Raw genomic sequence first — 6,400 nt, 5'->3', positions numbered from 1 at the left:
TTGGGCCATCGACGAGAGTTACTATTTTAGACATTACCTAAAGTTACTATTTTAGACATTACCTAAAACTGAAAGCCCAGTAATTTTACCCAAAATGGCCGAGGAAGTAAACAATGTGCTGGGAGAACTGTACTGGGCCCTTGTCCAGCCCGTTAAGGCCCATTTTATTTGAACACCGTATCCATCTTTTATTAGTGAGCCGTTATTGGATCCATTTACTCCTACGGGCCTGATTTGGCCTATCTCTGATCATTTAATCTTCCCCCTGCGGTAAAGTGGCGGGACTTTTCTTTTTAGGTAAAGTCGAAAATAATAACTCTCGTTAATAGCCCCAAAATGGAAAGTTTCACTTGCAGGGTATTAGGTGGCAAATTTTTCCTTTCCTTTTCCCTCAATTCCCCACCCCTGTATACGTGTGTTAAAATGCCCCTTTTTTTTCTTTTTTTTTTTCGATTAGTGATAAAATATAGATAAATTTAGAGAAAACTATATTTTTTGTTATGTAATTATTCTAGGCCTCGTTTTGACTCATATATATTTTATTATTTATGTCTCCATAATTTATTAAAAAATATTTATATATTTGATACATAAAGAGAGGCCTTAATAATTTTTTAAAGTTGAACCCTAAATCCGAACTCTTTATTTTTTTTATTTTTTATTTTTATTTTTTTTTTGTCTTTATAGAACTACAGGCTACAGTAGACCACAGGGTCCACACGGTTAAACTAGTTTAGCCCGACTTTTGGAACAAGCACATGAGTCATGCGTCTCACATCTATGTTCATATTTGGGCTTGGGCTTACGGCCTTTCTTTCTTTGATTAAGCAAATGTTTAGGCCAATGGGCCTATGATAACAAAACTTGGGCCCGGTCAACGTACTTGGGCCTAATTCCGAAGATGGAATTGGTGTTTATTCTAGTGCAGCATCACCCAACATGTAAGTTTATAATTGGATCGGACTTGTGTTCGAAACAATCCTGGACTCCACACCTTACCGAACCAATTTGGGCTCGCGGCCTATGAGTCTACTATTAAAGCCCTATGGGCACTGGGACGAACAAAACCTAAGGAAGGGCCCCGCTGTCTACAGAGTCATGGGTGGGGCTTCCTACCAGGGCCTATGGGATACAGTTAAGAGAACCCAATTCCCATTTTAGGCCGAATTGAGGAAAATAACATGGCTCTTCGGTCTATTTAGCTAGTTAGACCAAAGTTTGGTCAAACTAATTCGGCCCTGATTTCTGTGGACCAAAATAATGTTATCACAGATTTCCCAGCCTGCGAAGAACGAGCGGTCCCCGCAGACGAGGCCTACTAGGCCAGAGTTGAGGCTCTAGCCCATTGGTCCAGATTCTCCTGAACCCAACCGGTCAAACCGGGCCTGCAGGATCCGGTCCAGCTATTCAGGTCGCGCAATGATTTGGTCCGCTGCGACCGTACGTTCGCCCCCATAGATCTCGGGCCGAATCCAATCCATTTTTAGCCATGGATCGAAGTGGGTCTTGTCGAAGCCCAACATCCACATTTGGTAAAGTCTACTTTTGGGTTGTTTCGTTTTTTTACCCGAAATGGAAAGTTTATAGTACGGCGACACTTCGTTCACAGATCCGGGGTGTAGTGTCTTATATATGCTTTTTTCGGCCTAACTTTTTTTCTGGAATAGAAAGTCATTTTGAGACCCTTAAATTACTATCGTTTTTCTTAATTGAATTATAAATTTTGTCAAACTTAACGGCAACCACTAGATCTAATAATGTTGCATGTTTTCTTATTTGCATGCTCTAGATTCTTATAAATTACTATCGTTTTTTCTGATTTCCTGGCCAAATAACCATCGGTAAATTCTTAATACGATAGATAACATCAAAAAGAAATGTTGGAATCGATATGGTTAAATCACTAATAAGTAGTTAAACATAGTTAGTTTAATTCCACTAAATAACCGTTGGGTTAGGGTTTAGGATTTAGGGTTTTAGGGTCTAGGGTTTTCGGACTTAATTGACGCAAACAGTCTAATTTTACTAAAGGATTTTAGAATTTAGGATTTAGGGTTTAGGATTTTAGGGTTTTAGCGCACAACCTTTCAGCGAGACCTCTCCACTTCTTTTTTCTCCTTTAAATATTAGATTATGGTACATTTAAATTTTTTAAACAAAACCATTTGACCTTAGAAAAAAATAAAATAAAACTACTTGCCCTTAGAAAAAAATTCAAAAGATAAAAGGATAAGCGAGTGTAATACAAAGTTACATTGAAAATGGCCCCCGAAACAGCCCACACATGGAGGGAGCTGGGCTTCAAAAGTATATATTTGGGCTTAATAGTCCGAATTTTATTAATGGATCAGGTGATTCCTAGTACTGGTTAGCCTTTTTTCTGGTCTGGGTTAAATTGCGGTCTTTCCTTATAAGTAAAGTCGGAAATAGTAAGTCTCGTTAATAGCCCACAAATGGAAAGCTTCAGTCGTGGTTGTGGAGCATAATATTATGCTGTAAGTTGCCCTCTTTTTTTTTTTTTTTTTTNTAAACTCCTAAAACCCTAAACCCTATACACATGTTGATTAAAAAAAAAAAGAGTTAATTTTTTTTAAAAAAAATAGCGGGTGTTCTCCATATATTTTTTTTTTGATTAGTTATTCTTTGGTTAAGGGACTTTTTCTTTTGAGCAACGAAAAATAGATAAATTTGAAGAAATTGCACAAAATTATTTCTTTTTATTTGTCGTAATTAAAAATAAAATATATGGAGAACACCCGCTATTTTTTTTAAAAAAAATTAACTCTTTTTTTTTTTAATCAACATGTGTATAGGGTTTAGGGTTTTAGGAGTTTAGTTATCTTGGCTAGTTTTGTTATCCTATTTTTAACTATTTTGAATTGATTTTCTTTATTTTTTGTTTCAATTTCATCGTCATGATTTAAGGGCCCTTCACATTTGTGCAGAGATCGTCGTCTTTGAAAAAATTTTATTCTTTTGACTAAAGTTTTCATTCTTGCAAATTTTTTATTGGTAACATTTTGTAGAACAGAACTGAATATTCAGGATATCTCCCTTTACAAGATAAAAATATTTTTATGTTTTTAACTCAATTTTATTTTTTTTTGTTATTTAGTTATTTTCTTTTACTCTTTAACCTGGCTAGTTTTGTACACTCTTACATGTTCTTTTTTTTTCCGCTAATGTTTCCTGTATTGTTGTGTTTAAATGCTAAACCCAGTGATAACATTTTTGTGTTTCAACGTTTTTTTTTCTAAATGTTTCTCTGTATTATTGTCTGTTTTGTACTCTCTTTTCTTTATACTTTGTTTATAAAACCTTTATATATGGCCCTAAACAAGATGAAAATCTATGTACGAGGCCGACTCAAAATCAGATATCAGTCATATGGGCCTTACCAAGATCCAAAAAAGCCCAATCCATATTTAACCCAAATCTAAATTGTTGCATATAGGCTTCACGTAAGTTACATATGGGGCCAAGGAAGTAGCCCAAGACTAATCTCAAGTCACACCCAATTATGTGGACTTTACACAGTCCTAGCTCATGCTTGGGGCCTTTTAAAGGCCTTTCGGGCTTTGCGGACTTTAGGACCTTCAGGGGTTGCTTTTTTTTATTTTATTCGGTGTAAGGCCTTGGGGCTTGAGGCCTTGGGCTTGGGGCCTTGGGGCCTTTTAAAGGCCTTTCAGGCTTCGGACTTTTAGGACCTTTAGGATTTCGGGCTTAATGGTATGGGCCGCGACTGTGTATGAAAGGCCCGGCCCTCTTTCCTTATTTGGTAAAGTCTGTTTTTGGTGTGTTTCGTTTTTTACCAAAAAAGAAAAGTTTGGGTTTTGGACCGTGTGTAATCCACCGTTAAACCGCATATATTACAATGAAGTGTACAGTGCATCACCCCTCATATGTGGATCCCACATGTTGGTTTAACAAAAATTTTTATTTTTATTTTTATTTATTACTTTTTGGTTTTGTAAAAATAAAGTGTTGTTGGTAATATAAGCAAAATGAAAACGGCACAAAATATTGCCTTCGTATGCAATAGTATATAAACAAATTTTTTTTTCCTTTCTTTTACACATTTCGGTTAACTTTAATTTTATTTCCTGATTAATGCAATTGATGTGATGCATATACTATTTGAAATTATCTGATATTAAAAAAAATGCGTGAAAAGGCATAATATTTTTTTTTCAATTGTTTTTTTTTTTATTTTTAGAGAAAGAACGGTAGCAAATAACTCCGCTTCGTTCATTTTTATTTTACTTTAGAAATAAAAACAATTAGAAATGTTGGTAACATTTTGAAGAAATTGCACAAAATTATTTCTTTTTATTTTCGTAATAAAAAATTAAATATATGGAGAACACCCGCTATTTTTTTTTAAAAAATTATCTTCTTTTTTTTTATTATCAACATGTGCATATGGTTTAGGGTTTTAGGGGTTTAGTTATCCTGGCTAGTTTTGTTATCCTATTTCTAACTATTTTGAATTGATTTTTTTTATTTTTTGTTTCAATTTCATCGTCATGATTTATGGTTGCATTTGTTTATGTTTTGTTATCCACAATTGCTGCTTCTTTTTAATTCACATATGTGCAGAGATTGTCATATTTAGAAAAATTTTATTCTTTTGATTAAACTTTCATTCTTGCAAATTTTTTGTCGGTAACATTTTGTTGAACAGAACTAAATATTCGGGGTATCTCCTTTACAAGATAAAATTATTTTTGTGTTTTTAACTCAATTTTATTTTCTTTCGTTATTTAGTTATTTTCTTTAACTCTTTAGCCTGGCTAGTTTTGTACTCTCTTATATGTTCTTTTTTTTTCCGCTAATATTTCCTGTATTTTTGTATTTAAATGCTAAACCTGATAACATTTTTGTGTTTTAATGTTTTATTTTTTAAATGTTTCTTTGTATTATTGTCTGTTTGGTAGGCCGAGTCAAAATCAGATATCAGTCACATGGGCCTTACCAAGCTCCAAATTAGCCCAATCCATATTTCACCCAAATCTAAATTGATTTCACGCAAGTTAAATATGAGGCCGAGGAAGTAGCCCGAGACTAAGCTCAAGTCACACCCAATTATGTGGACTTTACACTGTCCTAGCTCAAGCTTTGGGCCTTTTAAAGGCCTTTCGGGCTTTGCGGACTTTAGGACCTTCAGGGGCTTACTTTTTTTAATTTTATTTGGTGTAAGGCCTTGGGGCTTGGGGCCTTGGGCTTGGAGCCTTGGGGCCGTTTAAAGGCCTTTCAGGCTTCGGGCTTTTAGGACCTTTAGGATTTCGGGCTTCATGGTATGGGCCGCAACTGTGTTTGAAAAGCCCGTCGTTCTTTTCTTATTTGGTAAAGTCTGTTTTTGGTGTGTTTCATTTTTATACCAACAAAAGAAAGTTTGGGTTTTGGATCGTGTATAATCAACCGTTTTGAAAAGCCCGGCCTTCTTTCCTTATTTGGTAAAGTCTGTTTTTGGTCTGTTTCGTTTTTATACCAAAAAAAGAAAGTTTGGGTTTTGGATCGTGTGTAATCCACCGTTATTACCCTGCGGTTTACCGCATATATTACAACGAAGTGTACAGTGTATCACCCCTCATTTGTGGGTCCCACATGTCGGTTTAACAGAAATTTTTATTTTTATTTATTTATTTTATGATTTTGTAAACATAAAGTGTTGTTGGTAATATAAGCAAAATGAAAACGGCACAAAACATTGCCTTCGTATGCAATAGTATATAAACAATCTTTTTTTCTTTTTTTTTTTTTTACTTTTCGGTTAACTTTAATTTTATTTCCTGATTAAATTGATGTGATGCATATTCTATTTGAAATTATCTGATATAAAAAACAATGCGTGTGATACTTACTAGAAAAGACATAATATTTTTTTTTTTCAAATTTTTTTTTTGAGAGATAGAACGGTAGCAAATAATCCCGCTTCGTTCATTTTTTTTTTAAACTTTAGAAATAAAACAATTAGAAATGTTGGTAACATTTTGAAGAAATCGCACAAAATTATTCCTTTTTATTTGTCGTAATCAAAAATAAAATATATGGAGAACACCCGCTATTTTTTTTAAAATTTTTTTTTTGTTTTTTATTATTATCAACATGTGTATAGGGTTTAAGGCTTTAGGGGTTTAGTTATCTTGCTAGTTTTGTTATCCTATTTTTAACTATTTTGAATTGATTTTCTTTATTTTTTGTTCCAATTTCATCGTTATGATTTAAGGTTGCATTTGTTCGTGTTTTGTCATCCACAATTACTGTTTTCTTTTAATTTATATATGTGCAAAGATCGTCATATTTAGAGAAATTTTATTCTTTTGATTAAACTTTTCATTCTTACAAATTTTTAGTTGATAACATTTTGTTGAATAGAACTAAATATTCGGGGTATCTC

The sequence above is a fragment of the Ananas comosus genome, linkage group 7 (assembly GCF_001540865.1).
Source record: "Ananas comosus cultivar F153 linkage group 7, ASM154086v1, whole genome shotgun sequence".
Taxonomy (NCBI): Eukaryota; Viridiplantae; Streptophyta; class Magnoliopsida; order Poales; family Bromeliaceae; genus Ananas; species Ananas comosus.
Note: the sequence above shows the minus strand (reverse complement) of the source record.